The sequence below is a fragment of the Callospermophilus lateralis genome, unplaced genomic scaffold, assembly GCF_048772815.1.
Source record: "Callospermophilus lateralis isolate mCalLat2 unplaced genomic scaffold, mCalLat2.hap1 Scaffold_84, whole genome shotgun sequence".
NCBI lineage: Eukaryota > Metazoa > Chordata > Mammalia > Rodentia > Sciuridae > Callospermophilus > Callospermophilus lateralis.
In genome coordinates, this window is record NW_027516477.1 from 3387616 (window position 1) to 3413603 (window position 25988).

General features: G+C 32.4%; 1 pseudogene; it reads left to right on the forward strand.

Annotated features, from left to right (window-relative positions):
- The window catches only part of LOC143641083 (DENN domain-containing protein 1B-like), a 33457-nt pseudogene that overhangs the window by 2721 nt on the left and 4748 nt on the right, over positions 1-25988 (forward strand).

The following is a 25988-nucleotide window of genomic DNA, read 5'->3' on the forward strand; positions in this document are numbered from 1 at the left end:
ATCATTAATAAAAATCTCCTTGAGAAATAAATTTATAGGATAACTCGGAATTTGTTATTTTACAATGGAAAATACATTTTAAAAAATTTGAACAAGCCAAGACCTCTTAAAGCTTACCCTTTTAAACTTATTTTACATAAATTATTTTAGGTAGATACATTTTTGTGTAGTCATTTACAAAATTAAATATATAGTATTTCTCTCTAGATTATTTTCTCCAAAAAAGGCATAATGCAGTGTGGAGTGGTAAGAGATGTTTATCAGAATAAAAGTTTATCAGAATAAAAGTGATTTCTTGATACTTCTTTAAATTAGGAAAATATTTTAAGTCTAAGAGTGAATCCAGAGCACAATGCTTTGCCTGACGTTTATTAGGGTGACAAAGAATAACAGGAAAAAATTCTTAGGCTGGGATCATTCTGCTTCTGTTTTTGTAACAGCAAGGTGGTACTTCTCCTCCCCACCTCTCTAAGCCACAACCACTAACAAAGGAACATCGTTTTTAGAAGTCACTTGTACCTGGTAATTGACAGGGTAGCCACTGGCACTTTGATTTTTTGTTTGTTTTAGAAGGAAGTTACTGGGAATCGAGCACAAGGATACACTACCCCTAAGCTACATTCCTGGCTCTTTCTACTGCTTATGTTAGTATAGGGTCTTGCTAAATTGCCCAGGTTGGCTTTGAACTTGCCATCCTCTTGCCTTTATCTCCTGAGTCTGAGATTGCAGGTGTGTGCCACTGCCACTACACCTAGTAACACTTTGATTTTTATTGTGATTTTTTCCCACTTCTTTAGAGAATATTTAAACATTTATACTAACAAGAAAGTAGTTGAAATCAGTTGATATGAAAGAATAGGCTAGAAATATGGATTACTTTTTTGCCTTGAATCTCATTTTATTGGACAAATTATTTACCGTATTTCAAAGTCAGTCAGTTCCAAATTGTATTAGAACTAGTTTTTGTCAGCATTTGAGCTTTGTAATAATAATAACCAGGTACACTGTAGCTTAAAAGATACATTTGCTTTACATTTCCTTGGGTGATACCTTTCAAATTTATAGATTTGTAACCAGAGAATATGCTCAGAACTAAAACTGTGGTTTAATTGCATTAAAATAAAGTTAATTAATGTGTTAATAATTAACCACAGAATAAATTTGTTGTACCTCAGATTCTTTCAGCTCCAAATTTCATTCTGATTTTTTCACACTTCTCTATGCACTTGAGTGGCATATTAAGTAAAATTATGTAAAAAAGGCCAACTTTTACAAAACAGCAGAGACATAAGACATTGAAAATTAAGTTTAAAAAAATAGAAATTTTGGATTTGAAAAGAAGTGAGATATGTCCTCTGAGGCCAATATGAAAATAAAAGAATAGATAATAATATATTATTTTCATATGTCAATGAAAAAAGTGTCCATTTTCAAGTGCTAATTATAAAAATTAAAGCATTAATTCTCATTGTGCCATTGCCTCTTTTACAACATTGTAAGTAAAATTTGCCTACTAAGATGCTAGAAATACTAGTTATTGATGAATTTTAATTTATAAATTTTTATTTTTGATTCCTGATATCAGATTTTCTATATTCCAGGGAACCCAAGTTCATATCAACAGTGGGTACATACAGTAAAGGTAATAATATGCTTTCGAAGTTTCTTCTTTCAATGTGATATGGAGAAATCAGTAAAAGTATGCTATTTATACTTTGCTACTTATTTATAATATTTGAAATGTGTGCAAATTTTCTCAGTGTACATATTCTTATTTTATGCTTATAGTTTGTTGATATTCATAAATTTATAATTTTAAATTTGAAAGTTTCTGTCTAGAGATAAATGACATATTTTGTAAAGCAATATTTTCTTGTTACTTTATACTATAAGGAACTAGTTGAAATAGCCAGATTTCATGGAACTTTTATAACTTCTTCATAACATAGTTTTGTTAATATGACTTTTTATAAAATCTTGCTTCTATTGATTAAACTTTACTACCCAATATTAAAACAGCTGATAAATATTTTATTCCCTTTTTATTAAGTTTTAAATATGTAGGTTTTACTATCCATGTTACTTGTCTGCAACTTCAAAGATAAAATGTCTTTTAAATGATGTAATATACCAACTAAAAGAACAGAATCAAATGTTTATAGTTGTTATTGTAGTATTTTAAAACATTAAAAAATAATTTTAAAAGGTATTTAACTTGTGAGTAAAATTATTTTTGTATACTACTAATAATGCTTTGTTCTCAGGACAGTTTGCCAAAAGTTTTTGGAAACATTTCTTTCTTTTGCAGAAAGGAGGTGCACTGTTCAACACAGCAATGACCAAAGCAACGCCTGCAGTACGGACAGCTTACAAATTTGTAAGTGTTCTTATGGTATTTAATAATTTTGTTGACAGATTTATATACTCTCTAGAAGATACACATGTGGATTCAAAATATTATTCAATAAGCTTTAAAAAACTTTAGAATTAATATTGACCAACACAAATTCAGCTAAAAGTTATCTTATTGTATAGAAAGAGCATTTCCTTTAAATAATCTAAAAATGGTTCTTCATTTTATTTCAAAGCTACCAGCACAATTGTGCAGCACATTAAAACGGTTCATGAGGAGGTATCATTTTGTAAATTTGATTCTTTCATTCATTTTAAATTCTCATTGTGCATTTGAGGCAGAAGTAGAAAAATGTGGCAATATCTCTTCTCTCAAAGATTCATTGACTCTCCAAAATTAAAATTCTTCAGTGATTCTCCATGGCATATAGTAAATTACAATAACCACAGTAACAATGAACAAATAATAAATTTAAAATATCTTTAAATATACTAATTAAGACCTTGCATTACCTGTTCCTCCCTGTATTCTGTTCTGTTTTCCCCAGTTCTTCTGAAACTTTCATATGTCTGAACATATTTAGCAATGCCTTTTTTTTAAATGCAAGATATTTTCTTCTGCCCTTCTATTCTTGTTCAAGTTGTTCCTACTACTTAGAACATCCATTTCTTGGTCTTTATCCATCTAGTAAACCACTGGTTCATCTATTAATGTCCCTTGGAAAAAAAGTTTTCCCAATCCCATGCTAAAAAAACAAACAAACAAACAACAACAACAATAAAAAAACCAGCTAAGTTTATAGAACTATTTCTATGGTTCCATTTGAACTGTAGGAACTTGCTTCAGCACTTTCTGTGTCTTCATATATGTTTATCTCTACACTAGACCAGTAGCTTCTCTAGGGATTATCTAGTGATAGTGAAGTGTTTTTGTTTGTTTGTTCGTGTTTTTAAGTTCAGTAGGTCACATATATTCTATATTTCTAAATATATTCAGGGTAGTATTTGTGACATTATAAAAATTTATCTTCAAGTGCTTTCTCAATAAATAATTGATATGATAGAAATAATAGTAATATATTTTAATGTTTAGAATTTATGTTCTTTTCTTACATGCAATTGCAATGTAAATGTAGTTACTCTTCCGATTGAAAAAAATCTGTTTCAAAGATTGCATTTTTTTTGGTAGGGAAGCTAATCTACAGAGTTGATTAAAAAATAAAGTTCTAACATTCTGAACTATTTGAAGCCATTTCATAACGCGTTAAGTGAAAAGAAGTCATCAGTTTGCCTTAGAAACTTCAGCCTCTGCCTTTTGTTGGTTTCTTCATGACTTTGCTGTTCTAGGAGATCACTGCCTCTAAAGGGCTGATTTAAGTTGCTTTTGAAGGGAAATTTTTTTTTATTATTGGTTGTTCAACAAACATTACAAAACTCTTGACATATCATATTTCATACATTAGATTCAAGTGGGTTATGAACTCCCATTTTTACCCCAAATACAGATTGCAGAATCACATCGGTTACACATCCACATTTTTACATAATGCCCTATTAGTAACTGTTGTATTCTGCTACCTTTCCTATCCTCTACTATCCCCCCTCCCCTCCCCTCCCATCTTCTCTCTCTACCCCATCTACTGTAATTCATTTCTCTCCTTGTTTATTTTCCCATTTCCCTCACAACCACTTATATGTAATTTTGTATAGCAATGAGGGTCTCCCTCCATTTCCATGATTGCATGGAAATCAATCAATTCCCTCTTCTCTCCCTTTCCCTCCCACCTCATGTCTCTGTTTAATGTTAATATTTTCTTCCTGCTCTTCCTCCCTGCTCTGTTCTTAGTTGCTCTCATTATATCAAAGAAGACATTTGGTATTTGTTTTTTAGGTATTGGCTAGCTTCACTAAGCATAACCTACTCTAGTGCCATCCATTTCCCTGCAAATTCCATGATTTTGTCATTTTTTAGTGCTGCATAATACTCCATGGTGTATAAATGCCATTTTTTTATATCCATTTATCTATTGAAGGGCATCTGGGTTGGTTCCACAGTCTAGCTATTGTGAATTGTGCTGCTATGAACATCGATGTGGCAGTATCCCTGTAGTACGCTCTTTTAAGGTCTTCAGGGAATAGTCTGAGAAGGGGAATAGCTGGGTCAATGATGGTTCCATTCCCAGCTTTCCCAGGAATCTCCATACTGCTTTCCAAATTTGCCGCACCAATTTGCAGTCCCATCAGCAATGTACAAGAGTACCCTTTTCCCCACATCCTCGCCAGCACTTGTTGTTTGACTTCATAATGGCTGCCAATCTTACTGGAGTGAGATGGTATCTTAGGGTGGTTTTGATTTGCATTTCTCTGACTGCTAGAGATGGTGAGCATTTTTTTTTCCACAATGAAATAGCACACAGCTACCAAGTGAAAAAACAAACTAATATCAAGCCTTGTTTCTCACACACACAAAATTCTAGATGCTAGGAAAGTTTTTGCAGTTAGTAGGCCCTCATTTTATTCCTGGAGCAAGCCTAGATAGCTTGTATAGTTTTGCCAAATGTGTGCTTTTCTCCTGAATTTCACTCTTATCTTTTATAAAAGTACAATAATAAAAAAATATGTTCAGACTCATTCATTATTTAAAATTTGATCCTTCTAGTCAGTAGGATGTTTTCTTTTGAACACTTTTCTGTAAGGCAATGAAATCTTTTCAAATTAAGAATTCTGCTCTTTGGAGAATTATTCCCTAAATCAATTTCAACAAATTATGATATTTAGGATATACTTAATAACTTTTTATCATTTATCTTGTATCATATCAGACATGAATCAAAAGATTTGAGGCAAGTTAATCAGTTATTTTGTGACCTTCATAATTTTACCTAAAACTGATCTCTCCAGATTGCTCATGTTCTAAAATATGTGCACTAAAATTCCTTCTTTGACTATAAATTGCTGTGAATACTACTTCTAATTTCTTTATGTGGGTATAACAGATTTTTAAGCAGCAGAGGCCATGTTTTTGCCTCTGTTTTATACACTAAACACATTATTTGAATAACTGTCATGAACTGGGCCTCATTCTCATCATGGAGTTAGCTTAGCATATAAAGTACTATAAGTAATTGAGATGCTATTCCTGATGTTATATTGATATTGGCATCATTTCACCCTGTGTTTTGAACATACTACTGAAGTACTGGATGTGTATTTGTTGAATAAATAATGATTTTGTGCTGTACTTATAATATTTTTTCTATACTTATTTCTATGCTAGAAGGTTTTTTCTCTGTTTTCTGTACTTTTCCATATTAAAAGAGCCCATAAAGCAAACAAGAGATGGAACACACATTCTCATAATTTAAGAATTACAGCAAAGTGAACTATATATTTGATTTGACTAAAAGATTTTCTAATTCATCTTTTCATTAGATCCTTGCATTAGTCAAAGCCATTTGTTTGGTGCGTTTCTATAGTGAATAGTTGCTGACATTGTTGAATGTCAGTTTGGTGAATTGAAAAGGATAGAAAGAATCTACTCCATCTTCTAGGTAGTATGAAGGAAACCTAATGAGTAGGCAGGGTTGTATACATTTAAATACAGTGCACAAATTGCAGAACTATGGAAGAGATTAATACTAGCTTCAACTTGATACAGGAGAACCTGGAAAGATAAGTATGATCAGGTGGATTAGAGGATGTCTGGATAAACTAGAATATAGTCCAAATGCAGTAAAAGCAAAGATGGGTACAAACTCTTAAAAGATGGGAACAAAAGCATTTTTCCTTGGTAATTACATTTTTTTACCAATGAAATATAGGAATTAATATAGGACCTCTTAAATAGATTAGGTAGCTTTATGAATGAAGAATGTGAAAGTGCTTTCAAGTCTAAAGAAGAATAGGATATAATTTACAGTTATTGGCTTTTTGGATTACTTTTACTATGTGGTATGTTTTAGTTTGCTTCATTTACAATGAAGAATTAATTGTTTTATTCAGTTCAAGATATTCCTTATGGTATGCCAAATACTCTACTGATTACTACAGATATTAACAGGAAGGAAATAAGATCCTTCTCTGCAAAGAAATTGGGAAAGTTGTGTGTTTACTTTTTCTAAAAGCACCTTGAGAGTTCAGGATGGGTTAAGTGGAGCATGGCCTTTGTACTTGAAGTTTTCAGCATGTGTGTCTTCAGTTTCTCTGTCTATACAGTGAGGTTCGCAATGCCTTCTTTTTGGTGAGACTTAAATTCAGTGATTATATTTTTTACAACTTTACTTCTTCCTTTGAGAAGTTGGACTCTATAATTTTAATATAAATTAAAAGAAGAGAAGTAGACTAAATAGATTGAGATTTGAATCTTGGTTAGGTGGACTTATTATTCCTGAGTCACTTTCCTTATTTGTTAGATATGATAACAATCATGCTGAACTTCAACCTGTGATGACTAAAAGAAATAATGTATGCTAAGCACCCAGCACACAATCATGTATTTAGGAAATAGAAAATAAATGTGAATTCCTTTCTTCTCCTTTTTCACTCTGGCCACAGTGAATGGGAATTTCAAGTAGAGCAAAGGCTAAGGCTTTTGTGAAACTCCCAGTTGTCTTTAGTTAAGTTATACTCCACACACTTCACAGCAGGACTTGGGACACTCAAATCTGGAGCCAAACTTTAGTGAAAAACAGATAGCTTTCAAAGTGTTAAAATATATGTATGTATGTATGAAATAGATATACCATCACAATGGCTTTATTTGTAAAATTTCTGTGACTGCCTATAAAAGCACCTTAATAAAATTTTGTAAAGTTGCCTGAGTTTCTTGAAGTTTAAACATTTGCCCCAATAATTTTCTGGTATGATATGCTTCCTCTTTGCCCCTAGCTTGTCACAATTTTAAATTAAGGCTGTACTTTAGAAATCTGGTAGATCCCCCATGTGTTTTTTATAGGTTACCAGACAAAATAGACTAAATGTTAGCCTTTGTGTGATTTGTGGAAATATTAAATACAGCCTAAATATGATTTAATTTAGGTATAATGAAATAGTGAATGATGGTGTCCTGGAAAATAGTTTTAGGTTATAATAAGCTCCTTTTCTATGCAAATAGTAATTCTAAATGTGATCATGTGTACTTATTTTTAAAGTGTTAATAGAACTATGCTGAACCAGACACATTCAGTATCATTTTCTAGGCAAAAAAAACATGCAAAGCTGGGATTGAAGGAAGTGAAGAGTAAACTGAAGCACAAGGTGTGTGGTGTTGTTTCCTTCTACCCTCACTGTTGTCTTCATCTGAAGCTTATATGTTTACAAATCACATGAGATTTATGTTTTTAATGACTTTTGAAATATGCTTATCCCTTTGTTCAAAAGTGTATTTTTCATAACAAGCCCTCTGGCAACTCTCTGCCATTCTATATGCATACTCTGAACAATCATTTCTTTATTGTTTGAATATTTTATCACAGAACTGTGGAGATCTTCAAAGATGATTAACCAGATGTATGTTTTCATAAAGTTGATTGCCTTGATATTACAAAGTTCTTGCTTCATGCTGAGAATTTTTTTTAAAAAAGATACCTTTGAAATAGAATTAATTCAGAAATGCCATTGTTTGGTTTAGAGGCTCTTTGCAAAACAGTTACTTTAAATTGAAGAATATTCTTAATTTGGTATATGAGAATTTATATTAAAATTTATGATATTGCAGGTATTTGAATCATTATGTCAGTATATGTGTATTTTGTTTGATTATATATTATGATAGATTTTATTATAAATTGTTACAGTTTTTACTTTCACCTTTCAAGAAAGCATAATAATTGAAATTTTCAGAGTAGTTCAGGTTATTCAAGAGTTTATTATGAAAATTAATTCACATTTTAGAAGAATGTACTTTGTTCCTAAATGGACTATTTAAATTTTATAGTTGAAGTGTGTTTTTTATTGTATGCATGTGTATCAGATACTAAGTCTATTAATCAAATAACTTTGGTAATAGAATAAATATGCTAAAATAATTCCTTGCTCATTTTTTCATGTATAGGAAAATGAGGAAGACTATGGGACCTGTTCTGGTTCAGTACAATATACACCAGTTAACACTTTACACAGCGAAAAGGGAGGAAACATAGAAAAGCGTAAGCTTGCCCAGGTAAGGTCATTTACCCTGTTGGCTCCATGTTCTAAAATTACATAATTTTAGTGAATTCTTTAAGGACAGTTTTGGATCCATTAATTTTTTGTCTCATGATAAGAAAACCTGCAGTATTGTCGAGGAAATGATGGTGGATTCTGGGTATTAGATTAAGAACCAGATGTCCCAGCCATCAGTCTCTATATATAGGTTGAGCATCCCTAATCTGAAATCCACAACCAAAACTGAGCAACTCAAAACACAGGTGCACTATAATATTTATAAAAACACTGAATAAAATTATCTTCAGGCTATATAAAATATATATGAAACACAAACACATTTTGCATTTAGACTTGGGCCCCATTCCCAAGATCTCATGTAGATGCAAATATTCTAAAATCCTAACTCCCAAATCTAAAACATTTCTGGTTCTGAGCATTCCAGATAAGGGATGCTCAGCCTGTACTTCGTCATGTCATCACAGAGCTCATAATCCAGTGGGGGGAGACAAATATTTGATTTCCATAGAGTATGAACACCGTGCTGATGAACAAGAAATTACAGATTTCCTTTACTACAAAAAATCAAAGGAAACTCATATATAGACATTTGTTTACTAAAACAGTCTGTGAAAACCTCTGTAGAAGCTGCTCAACTTACAATGGGGTTACTCCTGATATAAACCCACCCTAAGCTGAAATATTATAATTGAAAATGATTTTATACACCTAATTTACCAAACCTTTACCTTAGGAGCACAGTACACTGTGGAGTTATTTGCCCTAGTGACTGCATGGCTGACTGGGAGCTGTGACTCACTGCCATGTCCAGAGCTGAGAGAGGGTGTCGCATCACATATGACTTGCCTGGGAATAATCCACAGCTTGCAGTATGGTTTCTTCTAGAAACATGTTGCTTTTTCTTATCATTATAAACTCAAAAAATTGTTTAAGTTGAACCATTGTAAATTGGGGGCTCTCTGTATGTCTATCACTTTTCAGAGGTAGATATTTTACTTGCTAGAAATATTTAAAGCTTCTGCCTCTATGTTAATGCCACTTAAAAGACAGTGGTAAAGCTTTCTGAATCATAGCATTGTTTGCCTCTCATTTAGTATCAAAAGTATATTTCTGTAGGTTTTTAACCAAGGAAAATTTATATCCATCAAATTATATTTTAAATGCTGTTAGAAAACAATGTTTAAAACAGAATTCTTGAATGGATATACAAATTACAAAAATAAAGAACTAGAGAGTAGCTACAAAGCTTATTACAGCCACCAGAGTTTATAAGCAGAAGTTGATGGCTAGAATGGTCCCATCACAAGGCAATTTGCCTTAAGATTCATAACTAATCAGTGGCAGAGGAGGTATAGAAGTTTCTTTCTAATGCTTAGTTAACTTTCAGGGATAGCTGGATACCGAAGATTATAGATGGCCATAAAATCCAAATATGTCTTTGTGTAAGTCTATTTTGTGCTGCTATAACAGAACACCTGAGACTGGATAGTTTATAAAGAACAGAGCTTTATTGCTTATCTTTCTGAAGGCTGGAAAGTTCAGGGCAAAGGCATGAGAATTTGGTAAGGCCATTATGTAGTGTCATCAAGGGGCAGAAGGGAAGGTAGAGGGCAAAAAAGAACAAGATGGCCAAACTGACCCTTTTATAAGGCACCAGTACCACTTCTGAGGGTGAGCCCTCCTAATCTAATCGGTTCTTAAAGATCCCATTGTTACACTGCAGTTAAATTTAACATGACTTTTGGAGGGAGCAAACATTCAAACCATAGCAGTCTTTAAGAATGGGAAAGGGCCAGTAAAGCTGTACTAACATCCTAGACATTTGTAAAGAAAACCCATTCATTTGATAGTTCAACGCCTACTGTGTGTTAGGCACTTTTCTAGATACAAAGTATGTATATAGAAGGAAACTTAAAACTTCTGTTTTCATGGGACTATTCTGTAACATGTTAAGTAGTTTCTCTTCATTTTCTACTTATTAAACTGATATCTATATCTAGTTATATTACTATATCTAGTTTTATTATTCTGAAATGATTAGAATTGCTTAATTGCAGCATATTGTTAATACTTGTGAGCTAAATGAAGCCTATATAAAGCCCTTATTCCCTGTAGAAGCTTTTGTGGTCACTATTAACTGAAAAACATTAACTTGTAAACTAATGATATGTTTGCTATTGATATTTCTGATTCTACTCCCCTCACAAGTATGTTCAATTCTTGTCTGTTTTCAACCCTTAATATCTTTAAAAAAAAACTTTGTAGAACAATTTACTGGCTTAATAATGGGACATTTAGATCATAATTACCATGGCAAAAAAGATTTTTATATGAAAAAATATGAGATCATTTTTACCTATAGGATGCTTGAAGATGAAAACAAAATATGTAAATTAAAGAAACTCTTAAATGTCAGTTTTAAGTTAAACTATTGTCAGGTTTTTGTATTTAAAACTATTCCTTTCTTTTAACATGACATAACATGTCTAATATAATTTAGTTTTAAAATCATTTTTTTTTAATTTCTGGTTTTGTTTTTTGCTACTTCCTAGAGACAAATTTTTCTTCTTATTGTGTACACTTAAAGTCTACAAAGATATTTTGATATACGTGATAAAATGTTTACTCAAGATAATTAACATATCTATCACCCTCCCAAGTTACCTTTAGTGTAGTGAGGGCACCTAAAAGCTACTTCCTTCGCAGATTTCCAATATAAAATACAATATTAACAATTCTGATCAATACACAGTACATTCTGATAAAAAAAATATATTAGGTCATAGAAAACCCTACATGATAACAGGTCCCATTCATTGTATGAATCTTCAGGCTGTCATTTGTTGTCACATCACTAAGTTACTGGTGTTTGTAAGTTAGCATTATATGAGTTCTCAAGAAGATATGACAGAGTGATGGATATAAAAAGAATTGAGAAGTAGGGCTTATTCTTTTATGAATTCTATTGTTATATCATGTGCATGTGTGACTTTAACAACAAATTTCACCATTATGTACAACTAAAATACATCAATAAAAAATATGGAGACAAACAAAAAGCCAAATCATAAACCATGAAACAATGTCATTCACCAGTGCAAAAAAAAAAAAAAAGAATTCTAATTACTATACAGGAATTTCTTCATCATATTTATAATTATGATGCAGAAATTAAGAGTGTCTAGGAAATCTTTACATTTTAAGTGATAAGTATCTAGTTTCAAGAAGCCTATATACCCAGTATATTTCCCATTATATCAGTGGATTTGTATATCCGAGAGTCTTTATTTCATAGCTAAATATATTCGTATGTCCAAACATTTGTGTCCTAATATTTTTTAAAAATTTAATGTTTTATTTGTATTTTTTCTATCACTGAAGTTTGATTTATTTTAGATTCATGTATATACTTATCAAAGAGTTAAATTTGTGGCCAGAGAAATAAGAGAGAGTACCATGTTATCAGGGACACTGGGAGGTAATAAGAGTGAGTAGGGTGATCAGGAGAAGTAATCTCAGAGAAGGGTTTTAAGAGCTGTAACCGTATCTCATAAAATGTCTATCATTTATAATTGCTTTATAAAACTATTTGCTAAAAAGTCATCTTGGAGCAATTCTTTCATTTTTACTTTCCATCTTAAATTTTCCCCCAAGTCTCGCAGAATTCATGCTTTCTAATAATGCTAATTTTACTTCTTTGAGATGAGTTTTATTACTCTGAAATGATAGACTGTTTGTGGCCAGAGGCTTATTTCTAAAAGCAGAACATGGTGTATTCAAATTGAAATTGTCCTAATCCTTTATTTGAAATATTTATTTTTTTAGTGTTTAGCAAATTTGCACAAATGAAAAAAACAGTATCAGGACATTTGTGATCCATGATATGGGTATTCCTTCAATATCTAAGTTAAAGAAAATACATAGGCCTGCGATAGAACTGGAAACAGGAAATGGAAAGAGCAGTCAGGGAAGAATGTCAGATTCCCTTCACTTACCCCTGCAGTACCTGGTCTGTTCTATGTTCATTGTGCATTCTGTATACTGGTTTCTTTGCTTCTTTGGGCCCTGGTATAAATCTTGCTGGTCCTCAGTTGAAGCAGCTACTATTCGAAATGGAGAGAAATTCCAGAATCCAATTCCTTATGGAAGGATGTAATCGGCCCACTTGGACCCAGAATTAATCCTTGGTTCAATAAACTCCAGCCAGAGAAAACAGAAAGAGACCGTGTTATCAGGGACAGTGGGAGGTGGTAGGAGTGAGTAGGGTGATCAGGGGAAGCAATTCTCAGAGAAGGGAATTTCAGTACTATGACAGTATCTCATAAAATGTCTATTATTTATAATTGCTTTATAAAGCTTTTTGCCAAAACGCAAACAAACAAAAAAACAAATCCATATTGTTAAGTTCCTAGAAGCTGGATCTTTGAACTTATCTGAAGGTAAGCTTAAGGTCAGCCTATCATAATGTTCTCTTGCCTTAATTCTCATATGACAATTGAGCCACTTCCACAAACAAAAAAGATTACAAGCAGAAATAAATTTAGAATACACTATTTGCATGTTGAGCAAAGAAATCGAGAGGGGACAGCCATAGTTTACTGCTCTTCTTTGTAGTCTATTACTGTAGAAGCTTCCTTGGAGCATCCATCTTTTAGAAATGATACAATCCCATTGATTTAATAAAAACATGAACCGCTATATTGTAGATGAGACAGAAAGCTGCTGCTAGAGTCATGAGCATATTCTTTTAGGCTGATTTCCAAATCAATTATTTTTTTTTACTTCTAATTCCTCATGTATAATAATATGAGTAGATTAAATTTTTAACTAATTATGTAAATATTTCTAGGAAAAGTTAAATGTGGTTAAAATCAGAATCTAGATATCAGTATGTACTGCAGTAACACTAATTCTTATTTATTCATTTATATTTTTCCTATTTCCAAAAATACAATTTAACACCTTACAAGTAATCATAGAAGAGTAAAATTTAAATACATCTATTTAAGTTAGATAAGACTGAAGACTGACAGAAAGTAAGTATAATAAGAAGTTGTGAAAGCACTTTTTCTTCCTCAGCAACCAAAATGAAGAGACATGCACAGCTATGCAAATTATTATGTACAGGGTTTTAAGTTGTTCAGAAATTACATAATCATCCTAGGAAATAGGGAAGATGCTTTGGATCCACAGATAAATTAGTATTCCAGGGGCTCATATTTTGATGGAGTTATCAAACAATGACAAGGATCTTTGTTTTAAGAGACAAAAACTTGTTTTTCTTTGTTTGATCTCTTCTGTGTATAGTTTTTATTATTTGAATTGTTCAGATTCATTAATATCCTTCTCAAAGACAGTTATATTTCCTAGCACTGGACTTACTTAGCTCTCACATGAACTTTGAATCACTTGAAAAAATAAAAACTACAACTGAAAATACACTTAAAATATAAACTTTTTCTTCCTTCTATAAGGCTGTCTAGCAGAATAATATCACTTTCTTGTGTTAGAACTGGCCTCTGAGTTACATATCAAAAGGAGGGATGCTCCAGTTCCTGTCTATTTAATTCATCAAATAACCAAATTATCTTAAAAGATACATCATGTGCTAAATTTAATGACTTAAAAGCAAGATTCTGGAGGGAATTTTAGGATTTGGTGTTTCGAATAATATTCCTTTTCTTAATTTCTTTTCTATTCCTCCATTTTTATAGAGTTGAAATCATAAAAGAGGGCACTAGAGCAACCTTAGAAAACATGGAGAAAGATGGACAGGTTCTTGATACAGTGAGGACCTCTCTGTCTGTCTGCATTATGTGATTCATACAAAACTCCCAACAATCCAATCAGAGGGGAAACTATTATCCCTTCCCCATTTTTCAGACTTATAAGCAGGGAAATTGAGAGATTAAGATTTTCACACTGAGTTCTTCAGGTAATAAATGGCAGAATAGGAATTCAAAAGCAGAAAGATGAGTTTTAATGCTTGATTGCCTAACCACTACCATGGTAACTTTGGGCTGGGTAGAGTGCTTGAAGCAGACAGGAAGTTGGAGATGAGGGCATACAGCGTTAGTGCCACAAGGTGACCTGACTGAAAAAGATAGTAGCATTGATTGAGCTCGCATCCAAAAAGAATATCCCTTAGCAATATATGTCATTTTCCTGGGATTCTATAGATATTTAATGCATATAAAATACCTGCCACATAAAAAGTACTCAATAGTTGGTAGGTGTTTATTTATATCTATACATAATCTTGATTGCCAGGTCTTTTAGGCAGTGCCATCATCAGACTTTCTTCTCTCTTGGTAGTTACTGCCCAGAGTCACTAACAATTATCTGGACACTAAAAGAGCAAGAGTTCCTGAAATTTACCTTCTTTATTTGAAGTAGGCATGACTTGAAATCTCAGTATATGATTTGAAAAACAATATATATGCCATTATACTGGCAAATCCCCTTTTTGTCAAAATGTAAGACCCTATGTGTGTTATTTTATTGTCGGTAAAATTATCTCAGCAATGCATGTGGGTTCCTAGTCCATTTGATTATCTATTTTAGAAGTAGATCTCAAGTGTAGCAATAACATTACATTTCTAGTTTCCAGTGAGAGTTGCCAGTGAAAGACTTTATTTGCATTTGATATTTATTTGATATTTTCCAAATTATAAAAATGGAATGATTTTAGAATATATTTTAAAGTAAAAAAGTAAAGTTTGTAATCTGGGTGCTATAAAAAAGAACAAGATCCAAAATATGTCTTGTTTTAAGCCTGTGTTCCATTATTTAGCTTATATTTGCTATAGATTGTAAATCTACAGTCCACCCCCAACAAGCAGTAATTTGTGTGCTGGTCTGCTAATTAGGATGGTTATTTTCTGTTTTGTTGATGAGGCTTAAATAAATGTCGAGGGTACAGCCATGAAGATCTCCCAATTAGGCTTCACATTTGTAAAGCCCAACCCTTTTCCCTTTTGTGTGAAGATGACAGTTCTAACAGCAGCCCCAGCCTAACAGGACTCCAGGGAAAGAATCCTACTCTGGTTTTATTGAAAACAGGGCCAGTTGAGTCCAGTGAGAATACTGCCACTGGTCATGGTCCAGAGCAGTTTTAATCCTGACAATGTACTTACCTTCTTTCATCAATTTTATTTTAGAAAAGAATGCTAAATGCTGAGTGAACAATATTTAGACTATTAAGACTGTGATCTGAAGTTATTTTTAAAAAATTATAAAATTTTTGAAGAATAAGAAATTCTTTTAAATAATATGTAAAATTTATATAAATTTAAGGTTCTGCTCCATTTTAATAATATTAGCCATTCTTGACTTAGTCCGGCAATTACAGAATTATAGCATGTATTTATCTAAGTGTATGATACACACATGTGCACATGCACACATACACACACACACACACACACACACATACACACAATTACACTAGTGAACAAGTATGCGAGCTGAGCTATATTACAAGTCAGAATTAACAGATGGATGGCCCTAAGCAAGGGAAAAAATCACTGCAACAAAATCTAGTGAAAGTGGAGGAGTGAAGCTTTTTGTTAAGCCCTATTAAAATCCTGGCATACATATCACTTTTAACTCTTTCATGTCTGGGAAAAATAACAATCTTCTTAGATTTTCTACCTGTTCTATCAGGTATGTAAAAGCTGCACAAGAAAATATGAATGGAAGATTATTTTCATTAATAATATGATATAATGCAATGTGCCTGTTAATAAATAGGTTTGGAATGTAGTCAGAATTTTAACTTAAACAGTGTTTACAAATAGAAATATGTGTAATAGTCATAATAGCAACTGATAAGAGCAAGTAAATTGGTGGACATATTTTTAATATAGTCATATGGACTAATATGAACTAGTTTGAGATATGAGCAGTTATCTTTTGAATGCATAAGGAATGTGTTTTCACCATAAAATATGATCTATGAGCTTTTTCATTTCTACCTACTGTGCCAGGTGCCATGCCCAATTAATGAATGAAACTTTGCTGTCTTTTTGAGTCTTTGTGTATTAGAATGATTTGTAAATCATTCTAATGGTTTTGTGGAATATAGGACAATAGCCATGAGCTCATTTTATAATTAATGAGTAGTATACTTTTATCTGTAAAAAATATGCTCTGAAGATAATTACTTTTTTGGTTTGCATAGATTTGTAAGGCATTTGAAAGCTATATTTTAGTTGAACTTAAAAAGAAATCCCAATATAGTAGCATCTTTATAAATGTGAGAAGACATTTGTCTTATAGATGATCATATTTTAAAATGCTGAAAATGAACTTGCTTTCATGAAACTTATAGGAGCAAATGAAAATGTAGGTGTTTTCTTAAATTACTTAGTCCTAAGGATAAAACAAGATGAGGTATTCACACCTAATAGGGTGTGACTCATATTAATATATTTATGACAAACTTACTTCATAGGAATTCAGAGGATTCCAGGAATAATAGGTGCACAGATGAAATAATAGATTTCAGGAAATGATATACTTGTTTTGGGATCTTTGGAAAAATACAGTTCATTGAACAGCTTTTCTGGACTGGACAGTACAGAAAAGACATAGTCATAGTTTACAGAGGGAAGTAGCCACTTGCTTCTGACCAAGTAAAAAAAGTGATTGTAAATCACAAGGGGATAACTGTGTTGCAGTAGGTGACAGATAATTGAAAATAATACTTAACTTTGTAAAATAAGTTTATTTTTACAAAATAATACAAATAAGTTTGACTAAATCATAATTAGCAAATACATAAATAAATCAATCAATAAATAAATTTGTACTTTTAGCACGTCATTTACTTTGGCTCAATCGTGAGAACATTTGAAACTAAAATGCTGGATTAAAGTAATTAATTTGAAGAAGGCTTCAAATGGTAAACAATTGGCTGGGCACAGTGGTGCATGCCTGTAATCCCAGCAGCTTGGGAGGCTGAGACAGGAGGATCACAAGTTCAAAGCCAGCCTCAGGAAAAGTAAGGTGCTAAGCAACTCAGTGAGACCCTGTCTCTAAATAAAACAAAAAATAGGACTGGAATGTGGTTCAGTGGGTGAGTGCCCCTGAGTTCAATCCCTGGTACAAAAAGAAAAAAGAGAGAGAGAGAGAGAGAGAGAGAGAGAGAGAGAGAGAGAGAGAGAGAAATGATAAACATCTGAAATAAGTTAAATGAGTGTGTGTCTGTCAACAAATGCCCATTAAAAAGTACTGCCAAAGTGAAAGTACATTGCAGCAGTCTCCATCCCAAAGTCACTCTTTCACATAGGATATTTTTAGTCTAATGTATGCTAATGTCAGAGATTTTTGCAATTGATCTTTTGAGTCCACATTGAAAACTCTGAATACCATATTGTTAGTTAGAAAGTTATTTTCTCTGTTGTTTCTCTGTTGAAATAATATTAATTTCCAACAGGTCAAATTTGATTTTAGCTAAACCTGTTTGAAAAAAAAAATAATAAAATCCATTATGGGTTACAAGGGTGCCATCTAGTGGAAATCATTAGTACTTTCATTAAAAGAAGAGCATTTACATTTATAGCGCCGTTTTAGAATAGTCTCTTAGAAACACAATAGGACACACATTGAGACATTTATATTGTCATAAAATTGTTCAAGAACATTCAATCAAATAAATAATTTAAAACTAAATATTCCTTCTAGTAACTCTGGGATGTCATTTTTTGTATGTTTAGCTCTACTAAATAATAACTGGCATATTAAAAAGAAATAATGAAAAATAATACTAATTATATAAACATATTCCATATACATTTTGAAATATTTTAAAATGTAACTCCCTTATGTTATAATCTTACCCTTCAAATTTATTGTCACAAACAACTATTATTTATTGCAGAATCTTCCCAACAAAAATAAAGGTACTCAGTTTTTCCATTTAGTAAATTTAATGAATATTACCACTCTTTATGTGGAATCACAAAACTAATATTTTTCCTCCCTGTTTTTCATCCAGATTAGTTTTTGAAGTTTCTTTTTTTTAAACTAGTACCTCTTTAATTCTGATTAACAACAGCTCTCTATTAAAAAAAAAAAACAACTAGATTTTGCAGACAAATTCTTATTTTCTCTCAGGCATCTTAGGATAAAGAAATGGCAATTTTCCTCTGGTTTTGTGTAGAGAAGTGCTTTTAAAGTTTGTCAGAGATCAATGTTAATGTTGATGAAAGGAAAAGAAAGTCATTTCCTTTGTAGAGGTTACTCCTGCTGCCTTTTACTGTCCCCTGAGAGGGAAATTGCCAGAAATGTCAATAGATATATAACTACAGGAGTATAATAGAATCTTATTATAATCTGAGCCTGATTTATATCTATACACATTGTTATATTTTCTAATACATAACATAAAACAGTAGAATGATACATAAATATCTTAAGTTAGCTTGTGCCCCCATGCCAATTACAAAATAGGGCTACTATATTTGCAGCCTTCTCTGAAAGTTCTTTATGGTTTTTCTAACATTGGAATATAATACTAGTCATTTCACAGAAATCTATTCCCTTTGTGGCTTTATCAGTGTCTCTGACATTTGTAATAAATGCTTTTAAAAACTGTTTATTATTTGATTCTGAGACCAAAATATCAGTGCAATGTTTGGTGAAATTTTGACTATATTCAACATACACACACACACACACACACACACATACATTTTAAATCTCTCTGTACCTATGTGTGATATCACACATGCACATATATACACTTAATATATTGATGTGATAAATTTGATAAGTAAAATGTATCTATAGTTGTTTTCCTAATCAAATATTTTTTAATCCTTTTTAAAAGCATAATTAATTAAAATGGTTGGCAATAATATGATTCTGTTGATTAATGCTAACTTCTGAATTATTTATCCCAGGTAGAAGTTCATCTTCAAATTAATTAATGAAGAAAACCAAATTCTGTGTTTTATTGAGAATATAAGACAAATGGACTTGACGTGTATAAGAACCCTTTTTTAAATGTTGAAATATTGAAACTCTGTCAACAAAAGTGAAATAGATTGCCATTTATCAAAGGTTTACTGACATATTTATTTATTTTGCTTTGAGAATGTTATTTATCAGTCTTGTAAAATTGTGTTTATACTGACCAATAATAATCTGGCCCTGGAAAATTACTGCAAGATCATTGGCAATATTTGCATTTTCAAATATTAAAGATCAAAAATTATGGAACAAAGTATTTTAAATATTATTGATATAATCACTTGTTATATAAACAGCCTTTAAAAGTTGTCTTAAAAATATTGTTTGCAGCCATATTTCTTGTACCCACTCAGGTGAATAATGAGACCTCCTGTGAGTAATGACCTTCTTTCCACCTGTTAACACACTTCAATGACAGACCATCTTAGGGTACCCAGCAGTGTTGCCATGGGGTGAATTTTATAAAGTCTCTGATCAACAGTGGAGAAATGAAACTAAAATACTTCATTTCCAGGATGGTTTTAAACTCCTAATCTCTGCTCAGTAAAAAGCTCTTTATAAATGGGGTTAGTTCTGATTTCTAGCATTCGGTCTAATAAAGGTATTTCTTTAGTCAAATACTGGAACAACTTAATATTAATTAAAATAAGCTTTTATTAATGTAATTAGTGGTGCAATATGGACAGAATAGACACACCATCCTGGAGTCTAGTTTAATTCAACTATCTAGTGACTATCTAGTGAATATCTAGTGACTGCTTATTGAAGGTTTTCAAGATCATTTACCTCTTTGTGGCTTCTGAGAACTTTCATTTACAAATTCAGAAAACCTTTCCTCCTTTGACCTTCGTATTCACTTTCCCTTTTACTTTTTTTTTTCAAGAGACAAAATGTAATATATGTGCACAGTTTTATATATAATGCAGCATTACAACATTTAGGGCATTTACTCTTTTTTTGTACATTCAGTTATGTTTGAAACACTTGTTAAGGCTACAAAACAGAACATAGAAAAATAAACATGAATATATTCATGTATAAAAAGTGATATGATAAAGAATATAAAGTACTATTTTTCTTTCAACACTTCAAAATACATGTACTCTCCCTTTTACTTTTTTAACCATCACCCTCATCAGTTGTTAGAAACCACTTGGATGGTTTATGAACTTGAGCAACTTTCCTGAGCTCCCCAAGCCTCTTAGCCTTCAGGTCTATGACATGGTGATGATTATGTTCACTTCCATAGAATTATTGTGGATGTTATATACTGACAAAATTTGTTCTTCCAACACTCACTAGAAGTTTCATAAGTATGAGGTAATATTATTTCCATTCTATCAAATACAACAACAACCACCAGAAAAAAATAAAAAAGGAAGAATTAATGCCTATTATGTTTTAGAAGCAGTATGAATTATACTGGTTGATAATACCCCTCAGCTCTTTTTTGCTGATAGTTTTTTTTTGTTTCATTTTTTTTGCTTTCTTTAATCTTTGTGTTTCATTTTGAATAATTTGTATTGACCTGTTTTGAAATTCAGTGAGTCTTTCTTCAGTCTGTTGATGAGCTGATTAAAACAATTCAACTCTCCTATTCTGTTGTTTCTTTTTTCATATCATTTTCACTTTTTAAAAATAGGCTGATCTATCTATTCAGGTATGTTGTTTATCCTTATTATTCTTCTCATATCTCATAATGCTTAATTGAGTACTGTGTCCCATGGATACAAAAAATTGTTTACATCCAGAAATGGTCAAGATTCTTCTTCTGTAATGCTGTTAGTTTAAGAGGTTGAGTCTACCAGAAGTTGCACTGAATTTGGACATTCTTGTTGATATCATTTCCTTCAGTGGGTTGCTGTCTTGTCCTTAAGGTGGAGCCTTGCCAGTGCAGTTACTAGGTTTTCTCAGTGTTCCTACTTCACTCTCAGCTATCAGCAGACCTTTTACATCTGAGGCACACTGGGCTAATGGGGACAGGGGGAACCTCTCCATGTTTTTCACCCTCCATAGCCGCTGTTTCCTTGTCCTGGCCGTAGGGCTTTTCTGTGCTGTATCCAGCTTCAGTCTTGGGGACTATGTTCCCCTTTATTTCAGGTGTAGACTGTCTTAGTAGCCCTCTCCCTTCTCCCTGTGATAGACAAACTTCATCAGTCTGTATTTCATCCAGGGTGGATGAGAGTTACATGTACCTCCCTTGTGGAATAGACCTCTGCTTGGTATCAATGTAAAATCATTTGCTTAAAAGGGTTTCTTGTTCCTCTTAAGACACAGAGATTTTGCTTCTCTGTTGGATCTGAAGGAATGCTCAAAGAAATTGAGGCTTCCTACTTGTCGCTGAGCTTGTCACCTTCTGCATACCTGAACCAGTAAGGAAGCTGTTCAGTCTCCCATCTTCACCTCAGTCTTTCTTGTGAGCACTGGGTGGTGAGGTAGCCCAGTTAGCAAACAAAATTATGGACTTTCATCTTTGGAAAAGAGCCAAACTCCCCTTGTCTTTGAGATTCCCAGCTATTCCAAATTAACACATTGGCTCATACTTGGCCTCTAAGACTATTAAAATTTTAGCAGAGTTCTTCTTACCTGGTTATATGGCAGTTTTCTCTTTCCTTGTGCTTTGCAAATGGTGAAATTAGTCCTCTCTCCCATCTCTCTTTCGAAGAGATTGAAATATATGAAATTCAGTGTATTTGGTTACCTGGCAGCTCAGGAACCTGAGAGGCTCAAGAACAAACAATTTATTTTTTAGATTTTCCAGCCCTTTCTCATTGTTAGAGTGGGCGTGACATTCTCTTGCAGCTTTCTGCATTGCAGATGAAAGTGGAATTAGAAGCAAAAGAAATTAAAAGATAAGATTCTTGGTCTCAAGGGCTTGGTAAGATAGGAATGAACTGAAAATGATATACTGATTTTATAAGGGAACATATACCAGGTAACCTTTGAGTGGTAGAAATAAAGTAAATAAAGCTGACAAAGAATAAGAAATCACTGTGATCTGGGAGAATTGGGAAAGGGTCCTCAACATGTCAGGACCACTTCAGAATCTTTTTACTGACCTAGCTTCATGTGACATTCACAATTTATTCTCATAGCACTTCATGCAGGTATTTTTGTCTTTGGATGAAAAATGCATAAGCTCAGAGATTTGTTTCAGACTTGGGGGTAAGCAAAGTGAAACTTTTGGACAACAGTTTGCCTCAACTCCAAATTAGGGGCAGTAGCAAAGATTACATCTACCTTCAATAATTCATGTATTAAAAACACCTTAATTTTATGAAGTATAAAAATTCCATTTTCTTCATTTTCTTGCTCATCTATCTATATTCCTTATCTCCCCTATCTAACCCCAGCCCAAGAATTTAAATTTACCTTGTAAATTGCCTTATTTGTATTTGTCTGCCATCTAGTGATCAAAATGGTAACTGCAGATCACCTGGCCCTTGTTGCTTCTGGAAGACTTCTTTCACCTTTCTACAGTCTGATGATACACTTTCTGGAGACCATTATAGTGAAAAGAAAAAAAAAACATTTAGCTTTATTAATCAGCTAAACAAGACTTACTTCTTCAGGTTTCATCAGACATTGAGTTGTATGGTTTTGCAACTTAGTCTTACCCCTAAGGTTTTCTTATGATTTTTCTTTCATATAAAATATTTTCTCGTCTCGTCTTCATCAGCCAACTTTATTTCATTCAATTTCTAGCTATATGTTTAACTTCTCTAGTAGGATTTTCTCTAATAATTTTCATCCCTTACTGATAGCCTTTCTTTTTCAATACATTTTTCCAAATCAAGTATTGACTTCATGAATTTTCATATATTCTAGATGTATATTTTACATTTTCATGGAAGCAGAATTTAATTATATAGTTATGTGTGTTCAGAACCTAGTAGGAGTCTGATTGAGGATGTATGACATCTTGTTTCCTGTTTCATTTTAATCTTTTGTATCAAAGTGATATATATTCTTTATTTCATTTTTAAGAGTGTTTTTACATCCCCAAAATGTGCCTTTATTTTGTATAGTACTGGTTTCCAAGACAGTTGCTAATAGCACATCCTCTATGTAACTTGTGTTAGTATAACCCAGTGTTAGTCCAGAAACTTTTTATTATTTCAGTTTTACTAGATGAGCAGCTAAAGCAAGCACACTTCAGAAGATTCTATACCTCCTTACTTGATCCAAGAATTTACTATTGTTTGTAGTATGTAATTGCAGTTCTATATTGCTCAGTGTATAGACTAGCAATGCTATCTTTTCATTATTAAGAATGTTTCTATTTGACATTAATTATAACTAGCATTACATAATTACTTTAAATAATGTCTGATCAGTAATGTACATAAGTTTTCATATGCTATCTGTTAAAGTCTTAATTGAATTACATTCATGCAATGAGAAGAGTAAGTTTTTAAATCTTACATTCAGGATTTTAGCATTTTTGTCTTGTGCTTTTTAATGTCTTCTGAAGAAGAAATATCTTTTTCATTTCTTTTATATGACTCATAGCATTGAAGAAAATAGCTTGCATGCTGTAGGTGCTTAGTGAATGTTTATAAAGGAAGAGATGCTAAGAGGCGTGGCTTACTACCCTGCTTTCAGTAGGTTCTCAATTAAGATTTGATTAAGTAGCTTTTAATGTTATTCTTCATAATATGGACCTACAAGTCTAGGATATATTCCTTGCCTATCCCACCAAGTTCTCACTTGCTTGCTAGATCTATGACCTCCTCCACTTCCATATAACCAGCATGAATTTAAATTTTTCCAGCCTTTTGCCTTTATAGAGTGTGTCTGCCATCTAGTGATCAAAAAGGTAACTGCACAGTTTAGTGGGCCCTTTGAGGAGTCCTGTGTACCAAGTTAATTCACAGCACACCACTTTCCCTGATGGTCCCACCATAGAGACTTTGTATGTATTGTTAATTACTACCATCATCTTATTAAAACCAGCTAACTGTTGAGAGCTCAACTCAAAAAATCTTTCAGAGAAAGACTTCCTTTGACCTCTCAGGTTAGGTCAAATTGCTTTTGTTGCAATCACAGCTTAGTACAAGTTAATTTTAGTCATAATTTTATGCTTATTTGTATGATTATTCACTTTAATTCATGTGTAATTTACTAGAAGGTAATACCCATGAGGGCAGAGAGTGTTCTTCTTTGTTCCTCTAGCATTAGCCCAGTACCTGGCACATGGAAGACACCTCTTTAATCTTTGTTGAAGGAATGAATATAACAATCATCTATACCTCATGGATCCTTAAAGTGCTTATATTAGTCAGTCAGTAGGGTATATTTTCTTACTAGTTGTTTAACTCATTGAATACTCAACAGAAACTACCTACTTTGTATGATACTCATTTACTCAGAAAACATTAACTGCTTACAACAAAGGATAACTATTATCAAAAAGTAAAACTATGAATCATTTTATTTAGTTAATTATTGAGGAAACCAGTGAGATTATACAAAGGACAGTCCATAGGTCGTTGGAAATATTGAAATGCTAGCAGATGCAAAACTCACTAGTTCAGTTAGACAAAGGTTAACAGTCATAGAAAATTATTAATATATTAATCAGTTTTTTCTTTCTAATTATAATTATGTTTTGGAAATTGATCACAGTATACACTGTTTAATACCATTCCCATATAGAAGTGATGAACCCTGGTGTAGGTAGGAAATATGAAATCCTAATTCAGATGTGCTTATGAAGCCCACATTATGACTTTGATGCTACAGATTTTAGAAAAAAAAATAGTAGCTTCATTTAAAAAAAAGTTGGAATTGAAATAAAATCATCTACAATATATGAAGGAAGCTGTAGGATATAAAGTAAACTATTATCTAAGGATTTGGAACACAACAGAGAATGACATGGATTCGGTTTTCTGGTTTCTATTTTTGACTGTTTGTGACTTTGGGTAGATTATTTAGCCTTTGTGGGTATTCTTCCAGATTTCTTGTACAGTCCTTTAGACACTAAGTGAGTGCTTAATGGAAGAATTTAATTAATTCAATTATGTATTCCCAGGACCTAACCCTGTATATATGTGTGAGAATGCTTTGTAAAATACTCTGTATATTGTTATATATTTATTTTCTGATCATCCTCTTCTATTAGTTCTTAAATTCTAATGATACTAACAAATAACAACATAAAGTCCCAGATTTCTTATAGTTTTGCTCATTTAGTTTTAATTTTGATTTCTTTCATCAAAAAGTTAAATGTAAGACCAACTGGCTGGCATAATGCCATATACGGGGTTCAATGCAAAAATAATGCCTTGTCTTTAGAAATAAAGAATTGTATTATATTTTGTGAGTTGGGGGATGAAATATATTTTCCCCAAAGAAATAATGCTGTGAGTGGTGATTCTGCAAATTTTCACTTAACTCATAAACCTCCAACTTACAGTAAAGTAGTATGATAGTAAAGTGATACTATGGTTTTAGGTCATCCCCTTTATTTCTTTTTTTTTCTTTTGCAG